Raw genomic sequence first — 14013 nt, forward strand, 5'->3', positions numbered from 1 at the left:
AAGCCCATCTCTACTAAAAATACAAAATTAGTTGGGCATGGTGGCACATGCCTGTAATCCCAGCTACTCGGGAGGCTGAGGCAGGAGAATCACTTGAACCCGGGAGGCGGAGGTTGCAGTGAGCCGAGATCCTGCCATTGCACTCCAGCCTGGGCAACAAGAGCAAAACTCCATCTCAAAAAAAAAAAAAAAAGGACAAAACCATAGACTGATAATCTAGAGGGAAAAAACATACAATAAAAGGAGATCCAGATATTAGCATTTGCAGAAAAGGGCTTAAAATAATAATTTAGGAACTTCCTGAATGAAAAAAATTTTTTTAAATAGTTACTGATATATGAAACATTTAAAAAGATGAAAAGGTGGATAATTTCAACAGTAACATTAACATATCTTCAAACAGACATTCTGTCACTAAGTTAACTCAATGGATGAATTTAACATCTAATCAGATGCAGCAGAAGACTAAGACAGGTCAATTCAAAATATTCAGAAAAGGCCGGGCACGGTGGCTCACGTCTGTAATCCCAGCACTTTGAGAGGTCAAGGCGGGTGGATCACGAGGTCAGGAGTTCAAGACCAGCCTGGCCAAGATGGTGAAACCCCGTCTCTACTGAAAACACAAAAATTAGCCAGGCGTGGTGGCAGATGCCTGTAATCCCCGCTACTCGGGAGGCTGAGGCAGGAGAATTGCTTGAACCCGAGAGGCAGAGTTTGCAGTGAGTCGAGATGGTGCCACTGTACTCCAGCCTGGGTGACAGAGCAAGACACCGTCTCAAAAAACAAACAAAAACCAGAAAAGAAATACAGCCATGCATCACTTAATGATGGGAATACATTTTGAGAAATGCATTGTTAGGCAATTTTGTTGTGAGAACATGATAGAGTATACTTACACCACCTAGATGGTATAGCTTACTGCACACCTAGGCTATATGGTATATCCAGTTGCTCCTAGGCTGCAAACCTGCACAGCATGTTACTGCACTGAATACAGTAGGCAAATGTAACACAATAGTAAGTATCTGTGTATCTACACATATAGAAGGGGCCGGCCATGGTGGCTCATGCCTGTAATCCCAGCACTTTGGGAGGCTGAGGCAGGCGGATCACCTGAGGTCAGGAGTTTTAGACCGGCCTGGCCAATATGGTGAAACCCCATCTCTACCGAAAATACAAAAATTAGCCAGGCATGGTGGCAGGCGCCTGTAATCCCAGCTACTTGGAAGGCTGAGGCAGGAGAATCACTTGAACTCGGGAGGCGGAGGTTGCAGTGAGCTGAGATCGCACCGCTGCATACAGAAGGTGCAGTAAAAATACCCATTATGATCTTATGGGACTTCCATCATATATGTGATCTGTCATTGAAATGTCATTATGTGGCACATGAACGTAGAAGCATGGTATGTGTAAACCTTACTAGCTTTTTGGAAAGCTTTGCTTTTAGGAGACAGTATTTGAACTGAGATCTGAAAGGTAAGGAGTTAAAAAGTTGAAGGCAGCACATTCTTGGCAGAGGAAACAGCAAGAATACAAACCTGAGGTAGAATTTAAAAGACTTGGATATATTCATGGAAGATGATACATTGTAACCATTCCCACCCTCATTTTTCTTTGAGAGGCTAAACAATATTAGCAAATAAGCTACATTTTTTATATTTTTTTTTGTTGTTGAGACAGTCTTGATCTGTCGCCCAGGCTAGAGTACAGTGGCATGATCCCAGTTCACTGTAGCCTTAAATTCCTAGGCTCAAGCGATCCTCCTGCCTCAGCCTCCTGAGCAGCTAGGACTACGGGAGCATACCACCATGCTGGCTACTCTTTTTTATTTTTAGTTTTTGTAGGGACAGAGTCTCTGTGTATTGTCCAGGCTGGTCTCAAACTCCTAGTCTCAAGTGATGCTCCAGCCTCAGCTTCCGCAATGGTAGGATTACAGGTGTGTGAGCCACCACACCCTGTCTGATACTGCATTATTGTCTAAGGAGCCCCTGCCTTTGAAGTCATTCTCCATTACACCACCCTGATTATTTCCTTCCTAGCAATGATCACAGTCTATACTTTTGCTTACTTGTTTAATACCTGTCTCACTTGCTAAAATGATTGGGTCCTTGAGGGCAATGATCTTGTCCACTGTTCATTACTGTATGCGTTAGCCAATGCTCGACACTAATGAATACTTGTAGGGTGACTGAATCTTACAAAATATATTCTTTCAGATTTGAAGTTAATTAGCAGATTGAACAGCAAGAATAGTTTGTATATTTGTATTTGCTGTACACTAGAAGAAACTGTCCCTTTAAATTAAATAGTATAATATTGGAGAGAGGGGCCAAAGGAGAAACAAAGTCAAGTGTTAGCAGTTAAACTTTTTTTTTTTTTTTGAGACAGAGTCTCACTCTGTCACCTGGGCTGGAGTGCAGTGGCTCGATCTCGGCTCACTGCAACCTCTGCCTCCCGGGTTCAAGCGATTCTCCTGCCTCAGCCTTCCGAGTAGCTGGGATTACAGGCACCTGCCACTATGCCCAGCTAATTTTTTGTATTTTTAGCAGAGACGGGGTTTCACCATATTGGCCAGGCTGGTCTGGAACTCCTGACCTCGTGATTCGCCTGCCTCGACCTCCCAAAGTGCTGGGATTACAGGCTTGAGCCACCATGCCCGGCCAGCAGTTAAACTTGATAAAGTAACCTGATGCCCTGATGTGGAGAAAGTAGGACAGATGGAAAAGTGAAGAAGCTGGAGCTGATGCCCCAATGCCCCACCATGCCATGATATGGCCAGACACGACAGTGGGAAAGCCAAGTTATAGAGAAATCCATCGTTATCACCATGCCTTCCTTTTGAATCATGCTTTAGTGTTGGCAATCCTGCACACACATCATTGCATTTAACCCTTGCAAAACTCTTTGCAGTAGGAGGCATGATCTTCATTTTACCAGTGAGGACACGGAGGCTTAGAGGTTAAATGTAAGCCCGAGGTCACACAGCTAGGAATTAGCAGTGCCAGATCTGCAACCCTGACCTTCTAAGTGACTCCACTTCACCACCCTTTCTACCATACCCACAGCTGCTTCCGTATTAACTATGTTGACTTTTCTTTCTTTTTTTTTTTTTTTTTGAGATGGAGTTTTGCTCTTGTTGCACAGGCTGGAGTGCAGTGACGCGATCTCGGCTCACTGCAGCCTCCATCTCCCGGGTTTAAGTGATTCTCCTGCCTCAGCCTCCCGAGTGGCTGGGATTACAGGCATGTGCCACCATGCCCAGCTAATTTTGTATTTTTAGTAGAGGCGGGGTTTCTCCATGTTGGTCGGGCTGGTCTCGAACTCTGATCTCAGGTGATCCACCTGCCTTGGCCTCCCAAAGTGCTGGGATTACAGGCATGAGCCACTGCGCACGGCCTGACTTTTCTTAAGAGACAGCGTCTTGTTATGTTGCCCAAGCTGGCTTTGAACTCTTGGGCTCGAGCAATCCACTTGCCTCAGTCTCCTGAGCATGTTAACTTTCATTTTTGTGTGTGTATGTGACAAGGTCTTGCTATATTGCCCAGGCTGATCATGAACTCCAGGCTTCAAGTAATCTTCCTGAATAGCTGGGATAACAGGCTCTAGCCACTCTACTGGAGTTTAAAGTATTTAAAAAAAATTTTTTTTAATTGTGGGTCGGGCATGGTGGCTCACGCCTGTAATCCCAGCACTTTGGGAGGCTGAGGCGGGCAGATCACTTGAGGCCAGGAGTTCAAGACCAGCCTGACCAACATAATGAAACATTTATCTACTAAAAATACAAAAATTAGCCCCAGGTGTAGTGGTATGTGCCTGTAATCCTGGCTACTTGGGAGGCTGTGGCGGGAGAATGGCTTGAACCCGAGGCGGAGGTTGCGGTGAGCCAAGATTGCGCCACTGCACTCAGGCCTGGCCAACAGAGTGAGACTCTGTCTTAAAAAAAAAAAAAAAAAAAGAAAAAGAAAAAGAAAAAAATTGTGGCAAACACATGTAATATAAAATTCACTCAACCATTTTTTAAGTGTAGAACTAAGTAATGTTAACTGTATTCACATTGTTGTGTAACAGATCTCAGGAACTTTTTCATCCTGCAAAACTGAAACTCTGTACCCATCAAACAACTCCTTATTTCCCCTTCCTGCCAGCGCCAGGGAACCATCACTCTACTTTCTGTGTCCATGATTTCGACTCTAGATATTTCACATAAGTGGAATCCTACAGAATCTGTCCTTTTATAACTGGCTTATTCATTCAGCATAATATTTGCAAGGTTCCTCCATGTTGTAGCATGTGGCAGGATGTCCTTCTGTTTCTAAGGCTGAATAATATTCCATTGTACGTATATGCCACATTCTCTCTAACTTTTCATGTGTTCACAGACATTTGGGCTCCTTCTACCTCTTGCCAATTGGGAGTAACACTGCAGTGAACATGGGTGTACAAATATCTCGTCAAGATCCTGCTTTCAGTTCTTTTGGATATATACTCAGAAGTGGAATTTCTGGATCATATGGTAATTCTATTTTTAGTTTTTTGAAGAATCATGTTAACTTTTAAACAAATAGCCCCATTCTCACGGACTATAGTGCAATATGTGAAGAGGTGGCATATTGCCTTCCCTCTAATTAAATTGAAAATAGCAATCATGCTCATATATAACCATTAAAATATGTTTAAACTTCTTACTTAAGATGCATCAGTTACACTGTTGGCAACTGTAGATGCTTTCATTTCCTCCCAGTCTCAGTCAACAAGCTGTTCTTTACTTTTAACAATGCCCTCCCCCAATATCAGGGTCACTAGAGCAGAAGATTCCTGATGGAAGGACCTGTGTTGTTCAGTACTGTGCCCCAAGTAACTAGCACAGTAGCTGGCATAGAATAAGCACTCAAAAAGAATGGATACATGAACCAGTGAGTGCATGAATAAGAAGATCATGTTGCTAGGAATAGTGTAAAAAATTGAACTTAGCCCCAGGAGTGAGAGAAAAGTACCTCTTGTTCCAGCAAGCAGGAAGTGGAACACAGATGGCAAAGAGACATTTGATGACATGAATTTTGCCGGAATGATGATACCAACCGTAGGATGAATTCTGAGTAAAGCCCTGATGATCACACAGGATCACACCAGCCATGAAGATTTGAGGAGTTGGGAAACCCATGGAATGCTAATGATAAGGTCCTTTCAGATTAATGGGATTGCGCCCTAGGAAGAAAAACCCAAGGGAATGCTAATAGTGCAGGACCTGCTTCCCCTTCTCTTCTGCCACACAGCATGGACTCTGGGGTTTGGGTGGGTGGGGCCAGGAGCATTGGAAGCAAAAGCATTGTCACACCAAGTGGAAGATTCCCTGCTGGCTAGCTTGCTGCACACAAGCCTCACTGAAGCCCTCTGATGGGGACTGGAGTGTGAAGTAAAGAGGGGATTCAACACACCAAGAGTAGTTATCATCTCACAAAGGAAGCAAGCTCTCCTGCTGAAGGCTGCTGTCTTTACATCTTTGCACTTGATACATAATCTTAGGAAATGAACTGGAGAAAATGGGATTACACTGTATCAATAGAAATTAAACTTAGAACAAAAATTGCATAATTTATAAAGGGTATATAGGCCCTGGAACAAATTGTTCAGTGGAAATGATGCTGTCACATATCTGAAGCATTAATGAATCGTAAGTTCACTTCCATTCAAATGAGATGAAATTCAAGTGAAAAATACCTTTTAATAGGCATATCCCCCCAAAGGGATAAAAGACAAGTTTGGGCTGCTTAGTGATTACATGAAATAGTTTCTTATTCCCTTAGTCAAGAGTTTAAATTTCACTAACAAATCAATACAGTGAATAGTGGAATCTTTTATTTATTGCTTTATAGAGGAGTCAACTTGGCTTAATAGAAAACTCACTAAACTTGGGCTCAGAAGATCTGCATTCAGATATTAGTATTGCCTGGACCACATTAGCCTTTTAGAATGATCAGTTTCCATCACACGCACTGCCAACAGTGTGAGACAAATCTGACCGTGTTTCTCCCCAACGTAAAATTCTTCATGGGGGTAATTTTATGCCTATAGGGCAAATCCTGAACATCTCTGTATAATACAGTCTTTCATTATTTGACTCCTTCTTACCTAACCAGCCTTAACTTAACATCATTTGCCCCTCACTTCACGTCAAGCGATACTGAACGGTAGGTAGTTCTTTCGGGATATACCATGCTCATTCATGCTTACTCTGCTTGAAATTCTCTCTTCACTCATTTGGCAAACTTTTACTCATTTTTTCTGTCTCCGCTTAACTGCCACTTCTGTATCGGCATGGTGGCTCTCACCTGTAACCCCAGCACTTTGGGAGGCCAAGGCAGGCAGATGGCTCGAGCTCAGGAGTTTGAGACCAGTCTGGGCAGCATGGCGAAACTCTGTCTCTTTAAAAAAAATACAGAAAAACTAACTGGGTGTGGTGGTGCACACTTGCAGTCTCAGCTACTTGGGAGGCTGAGGTGAGAGGATTGCTTGGGCCCAGGAGGTGGAGGTTGCAAGTAGCCGAGATTGGGCCACCATACTCCAGCCTGGGCAACGGAACAAAAGCCATCTCAAAAAAAAAAAAAAAAAAAAAAAAATCAAACGAAGTGTAAAAATTAAAAGTAAAACGTCCCTTAAAAACATACTCCCGACACGGGTGGCTCATGCCTGTAATCCCAGCACTTTGGGAGGTGGAGGTAGGTGGATCACTTGAGGTCAGGAATTCGAGACGAGCCTGACCAACATCGTGAAACTCTGTCTCTACCAAAAATACAAAAATTAGCGGGCATGGTGGCAGGCACGGGTAATCTCAGCTACTGGGGAGGCTGAGGCAGGAGAATTGCTTGAATCTGGGAGGCAGATGTTGCAGTGAGCTGAGATGGCACCACTGCACTCCAGCCTGACTGTCTTAAATAAAAACAACACCACGTACTCCCAAAGATACCTTTTGTTAATGTAAGAACAGGGACCATAAGTTCCCATCTTTGAATGTTCAGGACATAGCAATGCCTGGTGCATAAGATTCTTCAATAAATAATGTTGAATGAATGAATTTATAAAACGGAGACGGCATAATTGACTGTACTAGCCAACAGTGTTGTAGTGATGGAATCATGTAAGATAATGAATATGAAAGTTCTCTGAACGCTGGAAAGCATTGTGTAAGTACAAAATTGTGTGATAATGGGCCCGACGTGGTGGCTCATGCCTGTAATCCTAGCACTTTGGGAGGCAGAGGCAGGTGGATCACCTGAGGTCAGGAGTTCGAGACCAGCCTGACCAACATGGTGAAACCTCATCTCTACTAAAAATACAAAAATTAGCCGGGTGTGGTGGCGCACGCCTGTAATCCCAGCTACTTGAGGGGCTGAGGCAGGAGAATCGCTTGAACCTGGGAGGTGGAGGTTGCAGTGAGCTGAGATCATGCCACTGCACTCCAGCCTGGCAACTAGTGAGACTCTATCTCGAAAAAAAAAAAAATGTGTGATAAGTGGCTAATACCTCTGCACCTCATTTTATTTGACTGTTACTACCAGGCAAACTTAGTTTCAATGATGATGATGATGGTGATGATGGCTAACATTTGTTGAGCACTTCTAATATCCAGAGCATTATATTAAATATTTCACCCATATTAAATCATTTAATCCTTATAACAAAGGGTAGGGGATCGTCATTTCCACATTTTTTTCATATGAGGAAACTAAGGCCCAGAGAAGTTGTAACTTGCCCCCGCAAATGACAGAGGTAGTAAGTAATACAGCCAGAACTTCAACTCAGGCAATCTGGCATCTGAGTCAGCACTGTTAACCAATTCATATTACTGCCTCTTACACAAAGTCCTGAGGATGAGCCCAGGAGCTCATTCTTTCCCATCCCTACATTGCTTCTTGCTCCAGTTTTGGAATCATAATCAACTTTACTTCTGTGAACCTCTGTTTTCTCATATATAAAATGGGCATATTAGTGGTTCTTATCTCACAAAGTTGTTTGCAAGGATTATCTCTAACACTGCCTGTCTAAGTTCATTTTGTGTTGTTATAATACAACAAATGGGGTAATTTATAAAGAAAAAAATTAGGCCGGGCGCGGTGGCTCACACCTATAATCCTAGCACTTTGGGAGGCTGAGGCGGGCAGATCGTGACATCAGGAGTTTGAGACCAGCCTGGCCAACATGGTGAAACCCCGTCTCTACTAAAAGTACAAAAATTAGCTGGGCATGGTGGTGTGCACCTGTAGTCCCAGCACTTTGGGAGGCTGAGGCAGGTGGATCACCTGAGGTCAGGAGTTTGAGACTAGCCTGACCAATGTGGTGAAACCCCATCTCTACTAAAATTACAAAAATTTGGCCGGCCGTGGTGCCGTGTGCCTGTAGTTGCAGCTACTTGGGAGGCTGATACAGGAGTTTGAACCCAGGAGGCAGAGATTGCAGTGAGCTGAGATCATGCCACTGCACTCCAGCCTGGGCGACAGAGAGAGACTCTGTCTCAAAAAAAAGAAAGAAAAAAATTATGCCGGGCACAGTGGCTCACACCTGTAATCCCAGCACTTTGGGAGGCTGAGGCAGGCAGATCACGAGGTCAGGAGTTCGAGACCAGCCTGGCCAACATAGTGAAACCCTGTCTCTACTAAAAATACAAAAATTAGCTGGGCGTGGTGGTGTGCTCCTGTAGTCCCATCTACTCAGGAGGCTAAGGCAGGAGAATCGCTTGAACCCGGTTCAAGTGAGGTTGCAGTGAGTCGGGACTGCGCCATTGCACTCCAGCCTGGGTGACAGAGCAAGACGCCATCTCAAAAAACAAAAACAAAAAATAAACAAAAGGAACAAAATTATTTTGTTCATGCCTCTGAAGGCTGGGAAGTTTGACAGCATGGTGTCAGCATGTGCTCAACATTATGTAATGGCCTTCTAGCCCATTATCCCATGGCAGAAGGCTGAAAGGAAAAAGAGCACTCACATGTGCAAGACAGAAATTGAACTCACAGCCTCAAGCCTTTTTATAATTGGCATGAATCCATTCATGAGGGTGGAGCCCTTATAACCTAAACACCTCTTCTTAGCCCTCAACTCCCAACACTGTTGCATTGGGGATTCAGTTGCCAACACATGCTTTTGGGGGACACATTCAAACCATAGCACTGCCTCAGGTAGCAATGCCAAGAAGGCAATCAAACCTAGAGCCCAGGGTTAGTGATTGTTTATTATTATTATTATTATTATTATTATTATTATTATTATTATGGGATTTCAGCATGTTGGTCAGGCTGGTCTCGAACTCCTAACCTCGTGATCCGCCTGCCTCGGCCTCCCAAAGTGCTGGGATTACAGGTGTGAGCCACCGTGCCCGGCAGTGATTGCTTGCTTTGCAACAGATGCAGCAGCAAAGAGAAGCAAAAGGACCACGCTGCTGCAAAAAACAAGCAATCCTAATCTAGAAGGAATTATTAATTAAACATCTATTAATGAATATAGTTGCATGGCCAGATTAATGTCAAGGTTCAGCACTCTAACTCTGTCCTTATCAGTCATGGCCAAGTAATAAGGCTCCTGTTAGAAAAAAAAAATACATATTGACAAGATGGGACACTTACTTCTTATTAATTCAATTATTGGGCTTTGGTCAATGCTAATGATGGTAACGGCTGATGGCTACATACACTGGGGAACCGTCAGAAATGGAAATAAAAATCTACAGCATGTCATACATGTAACTGCAGAAGTGTGAGTAAAGAACAATGGAAACAGAAAAACAGCACTTCCAGGTGCCTACAGGTGCCATTCATCAGATCCAGAATAGCCATCCAGGCTTACAGAAAACTCAATCCAACTTTAAAAGGAATTACCAGGCAGAGTGTTGCAGCTGTATCCAGTCACTTATACACTGAGTATAAGTGTATACACAGTTTTATAAATTCATTCATTCAACATTATTTATTGAAGACTCTTACACACCTATACACTGAATATAAATTAGTCCAGCCACTGTGGAGGGCAGTTTGAAGATTTCTGAAAGAGCTAAGTTATGGGCCGGGCGCGGTGGCTCATGCCTGTAATCCCAGCACTTTGGGAGGCTGAGGCGGGTGGATCACAAGGTCAGGAGATAGAGGCCAGCCTGGCTAATATGATGAAACCCCGTCTCTACTAAAAATACAAAAATTAGCCAGGCGTGATGGTGCACACCTGTAGTCTCAGCTACTCGGGAGACTGAGGCAAGAGAATCACTTGAATCCGGAAAGTGGAGGTTGCAGTGAGCTGAGATTGTGCCACTGCACTCCAGCCTGGCGACAGAGGGAGATTCTGTCTAAAAAAAAAAAAAAAAAAAGAACTAAGTGATGAACTACCATTCAACCCAGCAATACCACTTCTGGTTATATACCCAGAGGAAAATAAATTTTTCTACCAAAGGGACTCATATGTTCATGACAGCTCTGTTCACAATAGCAAAAACATGGAATCAACCCAGGTGTCCATCAGTGGAGCACTGGATAAAGAAAATGTGGTACATGTACATCATGGAATACTATGCAGCCATAGAAAAAGAATGAAATCTTGTCCTTTACAGCAACATGGATACAACTAGAGGCCATTATCCTAAGCCAATTAAGACAGAAACAGAGGCTAGGTGTGGTGGCTCACGCCTGTAATCCCAGCACTTTGGGAGGCTGAGGTGGATGGATCACTCGAGGTCAAGAGATTGAGACCAGCCTGGCCAACATTGTGAAACCCCATCTCTACTAAAAATACAAAAATTAGCTGGGCGTGGTGGCAGACACCTGTAGTCCCAGCTACTCGGGAGGCTGAGGCAGAAGAATCTCTTGAACCCAGGAGGCAGAGGTTGCAGTGAGCCGAGACCGTGCCATTGCACTCCAGCCCGGCCAACAAGAGTGAAACTCCATCTCAAAAAAAAAAAAAAAGAAACAGAAAACCAAATATTGCCTGTTCTCTTACAAGTGGGAGCTAAACACTGAGTCCACATGAACATGAGATGGGAACAGTAGACACTGGGGACTACTAGAGAAGGGAGAGAAGGAGTGGGGCAAGGGCTGAAAAACTACCTGTTGGGTATGATGCTCACTACCTGGATGATGGGTTCAGTCATACCCCAAACCTCAGTACCATGCAATATACCTTTGTAACAACCTGCAGATATACCCCCGATTCTAAAATATAAGTTGAAAAAGAAATAAATTGTTTACCACAATATAAAGATTGAAATTGCTCCAAAAATTCTACTTTTCTTCTTTATTTATTTTTTTGAGATGGAGTCTCGCTCTGTTTCCCAGTCTGGAGTACAGAGGCATGATCTTTGCTCACTGCAACTTCCACCTCCCAGGTTCAAGTGATTCTCATGCCTCAGCCTCCCAAGTAGCTGGGATTACAGGCATGACCACCACGCCCAGCTAATTTTAGTAGAGACAGGGTTTTGCCATGTTGGCCAGGCTGGTCTCGAACTCCCAACCGCAGGTGATCCACTTCACCTTAGCCTCACAAAGTCCTGGAATTACAGGCATGAGCCACCGCACCTGGCCCCCAAATTTTACTTTTAAATATTCCCTATGCAATATATGATGCAATGGCCGGGTGTGGTGGCTCATGCCTGTAATCCTAGCACTTTGGGAGGCCGAGGCAGGCAGATCACCTGAGGTCAGGAGTTCGAGACCAGCCTGACCAACATGGAGAAACCCTGTCTCTACTAAAAATACAAAATTAGCTGGGCATGGTGACACATGCCTACAATCCCAGCTACTCAGGGGGCTGAGGCAGGAGAATCGCTCGAACCTGGGAGGCAGAGGTTGCGGTGAGCTGAGATTGTGCCACTCCAGCCTGGGCAACAGGAGTGAAACTCCATCTCAAAAAAAAAAAAAAAACCATATATATATTTATATATATATATATATATATATATGAAGCAATGTAAAAAAAAAGGAACATATATTCACATACAAAAAATAAAGACAGATGACAGGAAACTGACAAACCTGCTGTTAACTAAAAACAAGTAGCTAAAAACTAACCAGGAAGTTTTTACAATACAGTCTTACAAGTGTTCCAAATGTCAGCAAAAAGAATAAGCCTTTAGAAGGAAGAGCTCCTGAATGTACATAACTGCAGGATGAGTCAATGGTGGGGCCTTGAACTGGCACTAGGGAAAATTTTTCCAGGAATAGTATAATTAAAAGCTTCAGTCATTACCAAGTGGTATTGAGTCTAGGGAACAGGCTCCGGGAAACATTGTCCTCAGAATTAAAACAGTGATAAATCAAGACATAATCGATGAGATGCACCATCTGTAGAGGTAACTCACCCTAAGAAATGTTTTGTGAATGTGTTTGCAGGGAAACTTCGTAAGACCTGAGTGCAATGCTCATGACTAAAATTAACCACGATTTTATGCCTCTGCGCCTTCACACATGTTGTTCCTTCTGCCCATTATATCTTCTGTTACCCTTTTCTCCCCTTTCCCCAGTCCACTGGGTAAAGTATTGTTCTTTCAGAATGTAGTCCAAGCATCATCACAACCTGTGCCTGAGAACAGAATGCATTATTTCCTCATCTTTCTTACTTCTCTCCTCCGTATGTCATATTATTATTTGAGGATCTGTCTCACCTAGCACATTGCAGGCTCTTTGAGGGCAGAACCCAAACCTCTTTTCCCCAGCATCTCCTACCTCAGTGCCCAACCAAATAGGTATTTATTCAACGGATTAACTGAGTGGACCAGGAGAGGGGAGGGAGGTTATTCTTATCCTAAAAAGTACATCAGTGCCGGGCGTGGTGGCTCACGCCTGTAATCCCAGCACTTTGGGAGGCCAAGGCGGGTAGATCACCTGAGGTCAGGAGTTTGAGACCAGCTTGCCCAACATGGCGAAACCCTGTTTCTACTAAAAATACAAAAAATTAGCTGGGCGTGATGGCAGGTGCCTGTAATCCCAGCTACTCAGGAGGCTGAGGCAGGAGAATCCCTTGAACCCAGGAGGTGGAGGTTGCAGTGAGCCAAGATCGCACCACTGCACTCCAGCCTGGGTGAGAAGAGCGAAATTCCGCCTCAAAAAAAAAAAAAAAAAAAAAGTACATCAGTGCCGGGCATAGTGGCTCACACCTCTAATCCCAGCACTTTGGGAGGCCGAGGTGGGTGGATCACTTGAGCCCAGGAATTCCAGACCAGCCTGAGCAACATGTTGAAATCCTGTCTCTGCTAAAAAAAAAAAAAAAAAAAAAAAAAAAAAAAATTAGCAGGGTGTGGTGGTGCATGCCTGTAGTCCAAGCTGCATGTTAGGCTGAGGCAGGAGAATTGCTTGAACCTGGGAGATGGAGGTTGCAGCGAGCTAAGATCATGCCACTGCACTCCAGCCTGGGCAACAGAGCAAGACTCTGTCTCAAAAAAAGAAAAAAAAGTAAATCAGAATCTTTGGATAGGTAGTGGTGGCTTGCAGGATTGGCATATTCAATATTGCAATAGATTTGGTGGGCAGTTTCAGAATCCGCATGAGCCATGAGATTTTTTATGTTTATTCAAAGAGATCTCAAGCTGGGGGTGGTGGCTCACGTCTGTAATCCCAGCACTTTGGAAGGCTGAGGCGGGCAGATCACCTGAAGTCAGGAGTTCAAGACCAGCCTGGCCAACATGGTGAAATCCCATCTCTACTAAAAATACAAAAAATTAGCTGGGCGTGGTGGTGGGTGCCTGTAATCCCAGCTACTTGGGAGGCTGAGGCAGGAGAATCACTTGAACTACTTGGGAGGCAGAGGTTGAGCCGAGATTGTGCCATTGCACTCCAGCCTGGGCAACAGAAGCGAAACTCTGTCTCAAAAAAAAAAAAAAAAAAAAAAAAAAAATCTCCAATTATTTTTTAAGTGAGAGACTGTTTTAGTAGGGAGACAAATTTATAAACGGAAATGTGCAGCTTGCTATAAAAGTATGCAAAAGATTAAGAACTGGTATGAAGCCAAAGAAGAATTAAATCCTCAGGTGGAGATCAGAAGTTCCAC

The 14013-nt window shown here is 43.8% G+C and overlaps 1 protein-coding gene across 2 annotated transcripts in view; it reads left to right on the plus strand.

Annotated features, from left to right (window-relative positions):
- The window catches only part of WDR89 (WD repeat domain 89), a 72730-nt gene extending 63504 nt beyond the window's left edge, over positions 1–9226 (plus strand). For both annotated transcript variants that reach the window (XM_055289139.2, XM_063644534.1), the window contains exon 4: positions 4380–9226. The gene's annotated coding sequence lies outside the window, so the exon portion shown is untranslated. The remainder of the gene's footprint in view (positions 1–4379) is intronic.
- The last annotated feature ends 4787 nt before the right edge of the window (positions 9227–14013 follow it).

This window comes from Symphalangus syndactylus, chromosome 8, assembly GCF_028878055.3.
Source record: "Symphalangus syndactylus isolate Jambi chromosome 8, NHGRI_mSymSyn1-v2.1_pri, whole genome shotgun sequence".
In the NCBI taxonomy this organism is placed as follows: Eukaryota; Metazoa; Chordata; class Mammalia; order Primates; family Hylobatidae; genus Symphalangus; species Symphalangus syndactylus.